A 15258-nucleotide genomic window follows, 5' to 3' on the forward strand; every position below is an offset into this window, starting at 1 on the left:
CAATGGAAAAAAATGAATGTTGGATGTAAATATCTCCAAAACTACTAGACTTTGAGCTGATGCGATATGTTATTCTCTTAGATTTGAAATCTGTTGTATTGAAAAATTACACAATTTAAAATCTTTTGGTGGTAGCGCATGGAAATTCTCCACTGGAAGGAGAGATTCACGAATATTACATTCATATAGGTGAGTCCTACTCATGATATATGGAACAATTTTAAGGCAAGTAACAAAAGTTCGTTGACGAAACCTAGATTTCTTTGTCAGAATAAAAATGGCGAAGGTTTTTTCTTTATGTTGTGCGTAGCTGCATAACTGAAGAACGGATATCAACAAACGCAACACAGGTATTGCGGATTAGGGTTTTGGCTCTGATTACCTCAACATCACAGCTCTGAAAGAATAATATTCTCATTTGCTTTACTTAAATATGTTTAACAACCTCTAAACCTACTGATTCGGGTACTGGCGAAGAGTACTCATGAAAAAGAAAGAAAGGAAAACGGAGATTTTAAATCTCTTGAAATAGGAGCTGTCATCGACTTACTTTGTGTAATTTTACTTTGCGGCCGAAAACGAACAGCTTTACACGTTGTTTACAAATATAGCAGCTGCAACCTATATGCCTATCAGAACAAAATCAAAATAATAATTAAACATATTTTCCATAATTAGATTCTAATTATATTTACGTTATCTCTTCCTCTCATCTTCGCGACTCCCAAGGTTGAGAAACCCTGACCTAACCATATTGTATAATTCGTTTGTCCCTTAAAAATCCAGAAGGAGAGGTTTTCTCAAGTGGTGATGTTTCTTGCCAATTTTCTCAGAAATAACAGACGAATGTGCATATTTCATTAATAATCATTTCAGTAGTAACCTTACAAAATGGCATAGTTTGCTTCTCCCGAAAAAAAATCATAAGAACAAGAAAATGAAATGAAAACTTTAAGTTTTACATCTCACAGTTATGCCGGCTACGCTAAAGAAGACGGTGATGATGAGAAATGAATGAAATGATAGAATGAAGAAAGTGGGAGTAAACGGGAGAGCCCTCGAGAAAACGCACACACACAGTGTTTGTCCATACAAAGCTCATTTGGCGCTAGTTCGTATCGAACCAAGGGCCCCATGCACCAGAGATGAGTGCTCTAACACTAAGCCACCGCAGCGCCGAATGTGAAAATGAATAACGCCTACACTGACATGTAAGGTGATAATCTGTCATAACACAAATTTAATAAGGTATGTTTAATGTGTTGTCATGCTAGAAAAATATTGTTGGGGTTGAACTGCTCACATTCAAAACTTCTGGTAGACATATGGTTGTGTGCCATTCTGCAGTCACTGTTCTACGATTCTCCAGTGGGACAGTTGCAATATGACCTGATTTACCAAAAAAAATGAGGCAATCATTTGTTTGTAAACACTGCGTGCGCGATCAACTGTGTTTGGTTTAGGTTCATCGCGGAACACCTACACAGCAGATTGTTAAGCCATTTTCACTATATTTCACGTTTCAGAAAAACGTATATATGATACATGAGTTGAAGTGCAATCAACTAATGTGAGACATAATTCTACTTTATAAGGTTTCCAAGTTACCAAACTGTTGCTGAATAGTTGCATTGCAATGGAATCTGTTTCAATAGCCTCTTGAGTGCCTTCGCTATCTATGAGAACAGTTTGTACATGGTACACTCAGGAGGGATTTATTGTTGCTCTTAAATTCGTTAAATTACCGCTAAACTCAGCTTACATGCATGATATCTACTGATGCTTGCATATTTTTGTTCCCGCTTTCCTGGTTTATGTTCCCTGTTTAAACACCTACATCATATTGACTCGTATACAGTGTTGCTAACAGATGCCTTCATAAATACTGCAATATTTCCTTAACCTAAACAGCAGATGCGTGTAAATGTGATCGACTGTAAGTTCAAGGGATAGGGTCCAACAGGTGACAAGCGGGGCTATTTAACACGGAAGCCCCATTCCGTCAGTATTATCAGGCAGTTTCTAGTGGTAGTGACAATGAGTGCTTAATAATGTCTGATGTGCGAATTCTTACTTTATAAGTTCGAACACAATCATAAAGTTGTTGCAGCAAGTTGCAGTGAACCACAGGACAGCAAGGTGATGTTTCCAGAAATTTCGTGTAGGCTGTAAAAATGAAGTTTAGCCAAGGTTCGGCAGCCCCAGAATAATGGATGCAGAGGTTAAACGACACGCCATTGAGGAAAATCCTTCCACCAGCACCCGACCACCTTGAGATGTCCCAGTTCACTGTAATGTGTTAACTTCATGAACTAGGGAAAACTATCATTACCTGCCGCATTGTGCCACATGAGTTGAACCCAGCTCAGACCCATAGGAAAAGTGATGTGTGCCGCAAACTATCAAAATTCGTTTGATGTGCGATTTCTGAGACGGATTGTCATATGCAAAGGAAAAGTTTTTTTCGAAATCCGAATTGTGCTAAAACAGTGCACGATTGTGCAACAAAAGTTCGTGTAAAATTATTCTTGCTAAAAACAAACATAATCTAGTGAATGAGGAATTGAAGTGTGAGGAAGAACGTTTACGATTAGCTGTACAACGAGCATATACCACACCGGATAAGAAAGAAGAACTTAATTTACGGGGATAGATCTGCAGATACTGGATTCTCATATGAACAGGAACTGAGATGAACATGTTCCTGAATAAGATCACAGGTCTTATTCATCTACATGATCTCAGAAACTTAATGAATTGGATAACCGATTTTGCTTCTTAACACCACCAAGGCTTTTTGATCCTGGACGCGAATGTAAAATATATAATGTACCTGATGACGTTAACAAGAACGATTTTGAAATGTATGTAAAAGTTCATTGCCGGATCAGGACAACAAAGAGATACTACGGACATTTTTTAACTCTTACAATTTATCCAACAGTTTCTAACATTGGTACCTGCATTTCTGTTCAAAATACTGTCATAATGTTACAATTTTTACATTATTGAGATTAGTGTTGCCAGTTGTGACCGCAGTTTCTCTTAAGTTAAAGCTAATTAAGAGTTACTTAACATCTTCTATGACGTAGGCGAGGTTGACTAACTTGAATTTTGTCAATTGAAAAAGACCTATCAGATGGAACTGCTTTTATTTGTGATTTCACAATTTGCTGCTCGAAAGAGCGCAAGATTCGTTTGTAAGTGAAAAAAAAAATGAAATGAAATCTTTGAGTTTTACGTCCCACGGTATGCCGGTTAGGCTAAAAAGGGGACGGTGATGATGAGTAATGAATGAAATGGTGGAATGAAGAAAGTGGGAGGAAACGGGAGAACCCCGAGAAAACCCACGCACACGGTGTCTGTCCACCACAAAGTTCACTTGGCGTGGGCTGAGATCGAACCCGGGACCCCTAGCACCAGAGATGAACGCTCTACCACTGAGCCACCGCGGCCCTCGTTTGTAAGTGCTGTAAACTTTACGTTTGTAACTACAGTGTAAAGTTACGCCAACGTAAGTAAATGTATTTAATTAGCAGTATATTTCAAATTTTCTATTTACACATATACTTAATTTAGCAGGTAGCATTAAGATTGTGAGCAAGGAAGAGGAGACGACTGTTAGTTGGGAGCGACAAAATTGCAGTCCGCCCCTGAAGCTGGTATTTTCTTTCAGTGTTTACTTCCATAATATGAGTTATCGGTTTAAAATAATATCATTTTAAACTTTGGAATACATTTGTATATAGATAAAACTGACAAGATATATAGTCAGCCGGTAAAATACAGATATGTTGATACACCGTGTGCGTGGGTTTCGTCGGGGTTCTCCCATTTCCTCCTACTTTCTTCATTTAATCATTTCATTCATTGCTCATCAACACCGTCTCCTTTAGCCTAACCGGCATAATCGCGGGACGTAAAACAAAATTTTTTCATCCATTTCATTTCCAGGTCTGTTGGCATCCCTAAATGCCCACCAAAAATCAAGTCGGAGGTAACTTTCAACCATAAGCATTAAGAACTCAGCAAACACTTATATTGATTCTCTAGAGATGGCAAACCTGGTACTCAGGCTAAATGAAAGTTGTACAAGTAATTAGAACCTATTTTCCAATCAAGAATGGAATGGCCAATGAAGAACGCTGAAATATACGATTAAGCAATCAAGATGTCTGAAATTATTCCCAGATGCGCCCAAAATAGCTGTTATGTCCTCATTTTAACTTCGATTTACTCTAATACAAAATATCTGAACCCTTTCCACTGACGTAATACCATAATTACTAATACTAGCGTAAGCTGTACGTCCACAACAGTATCTTGCTTACTATAGTTTCAGAAATTCTGCTCTAATAGATTTTGGTACCAATCCTATCTATTAACAAAATATATCATGCTCCAAAACAGGTAATATCTTAACCAAATTACATAATATATGTCACTTACTCCTCTGTTAGTAAGTGATCTGCATTTATTTTTATTCATGTCCATAACTCGTATCAATGCTAATAGATGGGGCTAGTATCAATATTGTGTCCTCTGTGCAATTCTTTTAATTCTGCTAAATATATTTAACTTTTCCAGCAACAGATATTGTACGTTTTAAAATAAATTCTCGTATTATTTTAAAACAAATTAATTACAAACAATATAATACGAGTTTCTGAATTTACACTTAAAAATTTAAACTTTAAACAGGCTCAGCAGTAATTAACTTAAAAGATTGTTATTGTCACTCTCTGTACTCGGGTGGCCAAGCCAAGAGGGTTCATCGAAGGAGCTAAGGAGCTAAAAGCATCATTCAGTGATGCCAGGCACTTCATGGGAAGTGTTCTGTACCCTCTGGCGCAATCCGCCTTTTTGTATTTATTCCCACTATCATAGTTTTAATGTACTAAAGTACATTTTTAAGTTGATTATTCCAAATATTTTCTACTTTCTGTTGCTTTCTTTGTTATTTCTACGAGGCTGGTTCGAATCCTGTTCATTATTTTTTTTTTATTTTCTGGAAAAAGGTGTTTCCAAGCTGAATTTCAGATTATTTAATTTTATTTTACTTTACTTTATTTTACTTTTAGAAAAACCTCTTACAAGTTTCAAATATAGAATGATCATAAAACTTTCTTACATATAGGAATGTCATCTATTTCTTTTATTACTCTTTCCAAATTAATGGAATCAGATTAAATATTCGAGTCATTTGGATGAAAATAGTTTTAAAAGTTCCAGCTCTTCTTCCTTTAGAAAATACAGTTTGAAATGGAAATTTGAGAAAAGCATTTATTAGAATTGACTTTCCTCGTGGATATGTGGTTAGCCTGTGGCCAGTGGCGTATTTACGATTTTGTTTCGGGGGAATTTGCTAACTTTATTCCTGGAAATGTGAAAATTCTGCAAGATATTTGGTTTACTTTAAAATAGTAGGTCTTTCTGTGTTCGTGCCCCTGTCGTGTTGGCGTACTTAGAATTCAAGAAATACCACCAACCGGACCAGTGTTGCTCTTAGGGCTTATATAAGTGTCTTGGTCACGGGTGACACAGGCTCCACAGCCGACAGGAGCTCATGTGGTTTGAATTTCAAGATAAACTGTAGGTCCACGTTCATATAGCATCGGCGCTGGAAGAAACGATAAATTCGAATCCGACAAGATATTTACTAGAATTACGTGAAAACTCATGAAGTTCGATAGTTCTGAGGTTTACTCGTTCATATATCTCTATATGAAAACATGACTGACCGGAAGTAATTTCAAGCTGAAAAATCATTATCATAAATGATCTGGCATAACTGCCAACTCACCAACAGCAAATCAAGAAGCTTCCAAATTATGCTACACTAATATCTTAATTTAAATATTGATTACAATTGTAATTTTCGTTCTACACCAACATTTACTTATTTTAATCATATCCACTATTATTCTTGTCGTCTTTCCTAACTTTCCCAACAATTCCTCCTCGTTTCACCGAGATAATATAGTCCATTCTTCTCTATACTAATATTTCGTGGGACTTAAGTCAATTTTATTATTTTCTTTCAATATCCATAGTTGTGCAGTAGGGTGGGTCGAATTTCAACTTTTTTTTTGAAAATCTATTCGGTGAAGCGGTTAAAGGGTGTCTTTTAGTGAGCAAAGTGTGCCAGATTTTTTTCTTTTTTCAGAATTTTTAGTCAACGCCTTCATGTGCAGCATCGAGGTTTTATGAAAAATGTATGCAACTCGTACTACACGATACAATATGTCATGTTTTTGGCTGTGTAAAACTCATATATTCTCGTTTTTTTTTTTTTTTTTAGATTCAGCCTTAGGGGCAGCTTAAACTATACCTAATTCACCTTCCCAAACCTCACTTAGCTCTTCGCAGTGCAGTTGTTTGCTTAAATTGGCCAAATTTCAACGCTTAAGGCAAGAAGATTGCGTTTTTTTTATTTGTATGTACAAAAAGTTGATTTATTTTTGTTTAGGCTAAGAATAGAGTTTATCTACTTATTTATTTATGTATTTATTTATCTTTTCCTCTAATGCAGTTCATTATCAACATTCACGATCATTTATTCTTTCTCCAAAATAACCCAGAACTCACAACGAGGAGGTGACAGCACTTCGAGTTCCACCCACTTTTAATTAAGCCCTGTCTAATTTTCTGCCATGGCCTTACTTGCTTGCGTCCTCACTTACTTGCTTTACTTTTCTAGATGGCATAGTCTTTTTCTCGATCCGAGTGTTGGTATTTCCTTCCTAGAAAACAAGGCACAGCGTATGAATCCATCACAACCTGCCGAACCACACACGGATTGAGAACCTTGCGTCACCAGACCCACCATTCACTCTACTGCTTGGGTATGGCACGGTAACGCAGTTATTTCTTCTCAGAGCATTGCAACTCTGAGCACTGCAACTGTCTTATTCACTATATACTTACTTTATACCTCCTATAGGTTAATAATAATATTGAAAATAAAAATGTAAACACTTTAACAAAAGAAAACTCTATATTGTATGTTACTGCCAAAATTAATTATGCTGTGCAGTACATCACAAGTATAATACATAGTACAATAAAGCATGATACAAGTTTCGTGTACCCGTCCAGTTATTGAAGGCTATCCAAGTGGTCGACTTGAACGAAGGACACATAGTAAATGTTTCTAAAACCATAACGAAGAAACGGGAGTTGAAAAGTATCGATATATAATCCTGTTTTATACAGTAATTACCCTATGATATGATTAATAGTATTTTTCATATAGCGGAGTGAAGACCGTGCAATGAGGATTCCTACAGACCAATAGCAAACTCACATACGTATTCCCCATCAATAGAGATCCTCGTATGGCGGTGACCGCTCCGCTCCAATTTGTACGTTATTGCATTTTTCGAGTGAGACTTTCTGTGTAATCTTTTGACCCGACAGCAATATTTTTCCACGTTCATGAGATATTCGGCATAATATCAGTGCCTTCGCCTTTTGCGCAACGCCTGCCACGTGGAAACGGTGAAGCTTTCAACCCATGTTCATTGCAACTTCGATTTTGCTTATTTTCGTGTTTACTGTCACATCCTCCAGTTTGTCGGCATTATCTTAACACTCTGTATAAATCTTTTAGTACATCGGTTCAACATTTAGTAGTGTCAAAATTAGAAAAAAGTGGGTGTACTGTAGAACTTTATTTTCTTTCAAACGACATCTGAAGATAATCTTTGAATAGAATAGCACTACATTTGATTCGATACATTTTACCAGGACAAAACATGAAAGCAAGAAAAAATCAATTTATTAAGAGAAAAATATTTATAAATAAAGTAAGGTATAACTTTGAATATGGTTTTGTATTATCTTAAGATATTACATAAGTCATGAGTTATCAACAATAATTTTTTCCATGTTTTTAAATAATACTTTCTCTAAAAATAAAAGGAGAGATAATAAATACTGTATTCTGATGACAAAACATAAGGTGATAATAAAAAGGGATTTCCATTCATTGTCTGTGAACATTATTTCACAGAAGTCACTAGTGTTATACGTGTAAACACAGTAGTAATCTTTGATAATGCACTGTTACGTATTATATAACATTTTTCTTTACTTTTTTTAAATTTTTTGTTTTGATTCGATACTGGTTAAATAGTCAAATGTTTTGTCAGTTGCAAAACTCTTTTAAGAAGTAAATTTGACTACGTACGAAATTCAAGACAGAATATTGTTCTTCAAGCAATCGAATTTGATTGTCTCCAAATTATATAATATTATTTCCTCCCTAAAGATTATAATCATCATATAAAATTATATTCTTCCATTACTGGCATCTCAGTGGTAGTTCATATCATTCGTACACCACGTCACTCTGTAGGACCACGTCTCATATAGCCTCGCTGCTGAAATAGAAAGTAAATTCCAATCTAATTACGAAAAAATTACAAAACCAGCCCTTACTGGCAATTGCTTAGTTAAGTTCAGGTTCTTTTATTTACTACGGTTGCATTTCGTATTTATTTTTCAAGTGGGGACCAGTTTTATTAGTCAGAATGCTCTATGGATCCTTAAATCCTTCGAAAGCAGATATATATTGGGTCGATGCATAAGTTCGTGCAGTTCTTATATTTTACATTTTATTTTTATTCTGCTGTTCAGTTAATTCAAATACAAATACAACATAGACATAAGATTAACATATTCTACGAGTGTAACAATACATTGTATACAATTCACTGTCACTCACATTAGCTCACAATCACTCAGTGATGTATTCAACTCCACTATCTGACCTTCTGCAATGTTCAGGTAGCAGTCAAAATCTGAAGGTCTTCCAGAACGTACATACATCATCAAACAAGTCAAACCGTCCTGCTCGAAAGCCGGAAAACCAATTCTGTGCTGTTCTTTCAGCAATTTCTTTATTCCCGTACACTGCACAAATTATTCTCTCAGCTTCTGCTGCACTGGATCCTCGGTTAAACTCAAAGAGTAAAATGTGACTGAAATGATGTCTTTTCTCAACTTGACATTCCGTATTTGTTTATCTGAAATATATACAATAATACGTTCATAATGAAGAAAATCTGTTTCACAACATACCAACTCCAAACTACGGTAAAGCAACGGAGTAACGATAAACAATCGCTTCAGGCTGCATTGTTGCCAACCCAAAAGAATACCACACCAATTTAATACACTTAAATTAAAAGAGAAATAAAAAGAAACTTTATCCCCCCCTAAAAATAAAAGAAGCGACCTTATAATTTATTTAGATCAGGCAGCTGAGACTTATAACATTTGAACGGTAGTAGTACGTCCGTTACTGCACACGATGACTTGAACGAAAAAAAAAAAATAATTCTGCTTTTTTCTGCAGTAGATGGTTAGGTAAATTATCTGAGCCGAGTTCATTAATGGAATGAATCCGTTAATATATTTATGGATAACGGCGGCTTTAACGGTAGCTATGCATACCCCATTTTCTACTATGCACACAAATACACACACACACACACACACACACTTGCTCTACCTATCTATCGCGAGTTTCCTGCAGACGTCAATTTCATTCACACCACCCACAAGTTGTAAATTCCAATGTTATCTCAATACTTTACTACCAAAATTTAGATCAGATACTGCGAACAATAACAATTTAAAGTAAGAGACGATTCATAATATTCTGATATTTTTATATGCTAATTCGCATTTTTAAAATAGACTTCCATAATAAAACTATAGCTACAACAAGAAATCAAGGTAAAGTAAAACGGAACAAATAAAATAGGAATAGTTTCACCAATATTCTAAATATATATTCTACTACTTTTAGTTAATCTTTCATATCATAAGTGTTATGTTTCTCTGGTACTCGTAGTTTTGGCCTAGGCAGCCTTCTACTTCACTGCGCTTGGTTGGTTGACGTGAGAGCAGCGCCGATGGTCTGCAACGTAAGGGTGTGACCTGCAAATGGTAGATTTTGTAAGGTACCGAAGTGAAAAGGAGTTACAAAGTGACATGATCCGTTTGGTCCAATATTAACAAAAGTATCATAGACTCCCACTTTGTATAGACAGCCAAACTTCTCTTATATCCATGATGGCCGATGGTCAAATTTGGCTAAGACATAAACTAGAAATAACATAACATTATTTTTTCTAGAACGGGACTTCACCGATTTAGACCAACATTGGGCTCAGGTTCGCTAGCAATTTTGTTTAGATCGACACGATGCAGGCTAAATTTGGTCAGAGCTTAACACAGGAACTGATTGTAAAGTTTCAAGAACAATTTACACTAAAATTTGCAAATTCGCGAATGTCATTAGTGAGCAATTAACATCCATCTCGTCTCGAAGAGTTATGTTCCTTCTAGTCTCGTAAAACAAATACCAAATTTAACTTGTAACAACAGAAGTGATAAAATATCAGTCGTACCATTGTCTTTAAATAAATCTTGCATTATATCATAAGATAGCTGCTGTATTTATTTCTGAAATATAGCAATTTAAAAATATTTTACAAAACCTCTAGTGCGTGGGGTTCCTCGTTCAATCCCAGACCGCGCCAAGTGAACCTTGGGATTGGATTGACAATGTACTTGTGAGTTTTCTGTGGACTCTACCATTTCCTTCCACTTTCTTCGTCCCACCATTATCATCACTAAAAATTTCATCTCCTTGATGGTAGTCGAAAATGGCTCTAATGATTTTCGTCATATTTCACAAATAAGTTTCATTGATAGTATTAAAATATAGCACAAATCATTTCTTTCAAAAAATAAAATAAAAAATAATTCACAATCCCATATAACCTCCACGCTGAGAAAGAAAGTCATACTGTATTAAATCAATCGATCGAAAAATGCAGAAGAAATACGCTCGTAGTAAAATAGTTCAATTGGAGACGAGTTGTTTCTAAGATTGTTAAGTGTTTCCATCGTTTTTGTTTATATTTCATTATTGACGCTAACATTGCATAATTAGCGTGTTACATACAAAATCCAGTAAGGGCGACTTACTGACGTACTTATAAATATGTAAGTATCGACTCTGAAGTAGACCATATGATTGAATGTAGACTTTACGAAATGGAATCGAAAAAGCTCATTCGATGTGTCGACCATACTTCTATTATTTCTAGAAAAAAAGTTCTGTGACCTATTACTTTTCCAGGGACATAGGACCACTATTATTATTATTATTATTATTATTATTATTATTATTATTATTATTATTATTATTATTATTATTATTATTATTATTATAAACTATACAGCATTTTTATAAGCGACAGAACAAGAAATAGTCTGAAGTGTCAATTTTAGGTAATTTTGAGTATAGCAGATAAAAAGTGATTTTAACGATAACATAATGCATCAATTTTACAGCTAATACAGGGTGTCCAATATACAATGGAACCCAGAGTTTGGGATAGTAGAACTTTTGAACTTGAACCTGAAGCGATACACCAATAATGGTTATACCAAAATGAAGCCTTGTTCATGCATTTATTTTTAAAATAGGAAGCAGCGATTGAAGTACACTAGGAACACACAGTGTTGCCAAATGTAATCGAAGGTGTAAATCAATTATTTTTCTTTTTACAAAGCACGTAAATTGACTCATAACTCATACGTATGGATGCCCTGTCGTTAATTTTTAGTTTGTTTAGTTGGAGTAGCTTGGAAACTATGGAGCGGGAAAAAGAATTTTTCATGCGTAGTTTTCATAAATTAACACTGAATTGGCAATTCTGCTAATGTTTCAGTGCATCAAAAGCTGTGTTAAGGATCTGTCTACATTATGCAATTCCTGAAAACAATGAAAAAGGAACTTTGAAATTATCATGATAGACCTTTTACTTACATACACGGCAAAACTACTATTCATTTCTATTGGTTTATTTAAAGCAAGAGGTATACAAGAACAATTCTCTATACATGGCGTGGCAACGAACATCCACAGTGCTATTGAGAACATTAACACTTCTACTCTTCCTAAAGTTCCTAAAGCTACTGGTGAAATATGTTAACCAGGGTTTGAATCAAAACAGGGGGCACTTCCAACATTTGCTATAGAACTAATAACTCATTTCGTGATAGTAGCAGTGTTGCCGGGTGCATGTAAGTAAAAGTTTTAGCATAATATTTTCAAAGTTTCTTTTTCATTGTTTTCAGGAATTGCATAATGTATACAGATCCTTAACAAACCTTTTGATGCACTGAAACATCAGCAGAGTTGCCAACTCAGAGTGTTAATTTATGTAAACTACGATTTATCTACTTGTCCCTTACAGAGGCGTCATCCGATTAGTTATCGGTGGAAATGAAAAATTCTTTCTTTCTGCTCTACACTTTCCAAACTACTCCAACCAAACAAATTAAAAATTAACGATAGAACATCCATAAGTATGAGTTATGATTTCATTTAATTTTCCTATTGAATTCAAATTGCTGGTATAATATTGAAAATATTATAATTTACTTACAGATCTTTTCTTGGTTGATTGTTTGTGTTGGAGTTAGCGTCCTTTCAATATCGAGATTAAATACACATATATGACATGGACCTACTGCTTAACGTAGGATCCAAATGAACTCTCAATTGAAAAACGAATGTGGGTCTCCCGCGTCATTGGTTCGTATGGTAATCAGTCGTTCTTTAAAAAAAATACGGGGGGCACACATAGTATTCCGGGGGGGCACTGCTGGTACTATTTTATTTATTATTATATCATAGACGTTTTATATTTGGTCTCATCCGGGGGCACTCTCAGAGCTCCTGGGGGGCAAGGCCCCCCAAAAAACGTGTCTGGAAGAAATACTGATGGTAATAGTATAGATATGAGAAAATTCTTTTCCCTTGTAGACTACACCTACAGCTTAAAATTATTACAGAATTGTAAGCTTTCTTTTACATTTTTGAACCTTTTATTATTACATAATATTTCTAATAATTTGACTTTTAATTCGATAACAATAATACGATTTCCAGAGTTAAAATATTTTGGCTGCATTTTGAAAAGTGTAACCCCTAAAAATAAACCCTCTATCAGCAACAGATAAATGCGTATAGAGTTTCCTTCTTTCATACATTCTTTACATTCTTTAAATAACAGTAAAACAGTGATGCAATTTTACAAATATATTTCTTTAGATTACAACTAATAGATACCGCATTGGGCAAACTGTGTTTGTCAGAAAATCAAACTGTGATCCAATAAAAAAAAAAAGAAAAAAAACAACCTGATTCTCACAGAGGCCATCATAAATCATCGTCCATTACATTCATCAATTTTTACGTTAAAATAAGTGTATTACAAACGCAACGAAAATCACAAGTAACACTTCCCAGTAACACTCAGATTTTGATAAAATTTGGCAGGTAGATACTACACATGAAATAAATGAACACTTGTTTTTTATTATTATTATTTTCTGCGGAAAAACGGTTTTAGGATGCTAAAGCTCACGTCCGAAATTTTGGAATTTGACACCCGAAAGTCAAAAACAAGTGGACAGAAGTGAACGAAATTGTGCGCAGATATTGTAGACGTAAAATGAGGGAATATGGGTTTCGTATTTTCCTTTAAAAAATGGTTAGATGAGGTACGGACCCTTCCAAACTTTTGATCACGAAATATCAAAAGTGATAATAACAGTATGTCAGATGTGTGTAAAGGACATCAAGAATTGCAACGAAACTTTTTGTATGGACAATACGCAAAAAATAAATGAATATGTTTTTTTTTTAATTTTCTGCGAAAAAACGGTTTTAGTGGGCAAAAGCTCCCATCCAAAATTTTGAAAGTTGAGGCCCGAAAGGCCAGAAGAAGTGAACCGAAGTGAATGAAATTGTGCACAGATATTGTAGACATAAAATGAGGGACTACGTGCTACGTATTTTCCTGAAAAAAAAACGTTTGGGTGGGACACACGACCCCTCCAACACTTTGATCGTGAAATATCAAAAGTGCTAATAACAGTGTCAGAAGTGCTTAAAGGACATGAAGCATTGGAACGACACATTGTGTAGAGACAATACGCAAAAATAAATGAATGCGGGTTTTTTTATTTTTTGCAGAATAACTGTTTTAGGGGCAAAAGTCCCCACCCAAAATTTTGATATTTCAGTCCCAAAAGGCAAGAACAAGTGCACCGAATTGAATAAAATTGTGCACAGATATTGTAGACGTAAAATGAGGTAATTGCTTTTCATATTTTCCTGGAAAAAAGCGGTTGAGTGGGGCACGGACCTTCTAAACCTTGATTACGAAATATCAAAATTGCAAATAAATGTACCGTACGTCAGAAGTTCCTCAAGAATATGGAGAATTGCAATTTGCAAAACAATAAATGAAACGTGTTTTAATTTGTGCGGAAAAACAGTGTAAAAAAAGTAGACATTGCCGTAATAGTGCAGGAGGGAGTGAACCGAAGCAAATGAAATTGTGTGTAGATATTGTATAGACCCTATGAAAATAAGGCTTCTCGTGTTTCTCAAGTGTCCCTATCTGTTTTGCTACAAATTTGGTTCATCAACAGCAAAAAAGAAAATATTCGACACGTGTTTTTGTTTATGCGGAAAAACATTGTAAGAGTTAAAGGTGCCTCCTCAAATGCTATAAAATACGCTATACTGTTTGTGCTTGTTGTTGATCAAAAAAAATTGAAGAAATTGGATGGAGTCACTTGTGAAACACGAAAGGCCTTATTTTACATATCCAATATCTACATATAATTTCATTCGCTTCGGTCCACTTAGCATTTTTTTTTTATTATTATTATTTTCAGGAAAGTACGAAACACGTATTCCCTCATCTTACCTCTGCAATATTTGTGCACAATTTCATTACTTCGGTCCAATTCTTCTTGCCTTTCGGGCGTCAAATTCCAAAATTCTTACTAGGGGCTTTTGCCCCCTAAAACCGTTTTTCCGCAGAAAAAAACATATTCGTTTATTTTATGCTTATTGTCCCTACACACAGATTTGTTCCAGTTTTTCATGCCCTTTAGGCACTTCTGACATACTGTTATTAGCACTTTTGATATTTCATGATCAAAGGTTTGGAGGGGTCCGTGCCCCACCCAACCGTTTTTTCCAGGACGATACGAAACCCGTATTTCCTCATTTTACGTCTACAATATCTGTGCACAATTTCGTTCACTTTGGTTCACTTCTTCTTGCCTTTCGGGCGTCAACTTTTAAAATTTTGGTTGGGGGCTTTTGCCCCTAAAACCGTTTTTCCGCAGAAAATAAAAAAGCCCGTATTC

The sequence above is a fragment of the Thermobia domestica genome, chromosome 9 (genome assembly GCF_964235325.1).
Source record: "Thermobia domestica chromosome 9, izTheDome1.hap1.1, whole genome shotgun sequence".
In the NCBI taxonomy this organism is placed as follows: Eukaryota; Metazoa; Arthropoda; class Insecta; order Zygentoma; family Lepismatidae; genus Thermobia; species Thermobia domestica.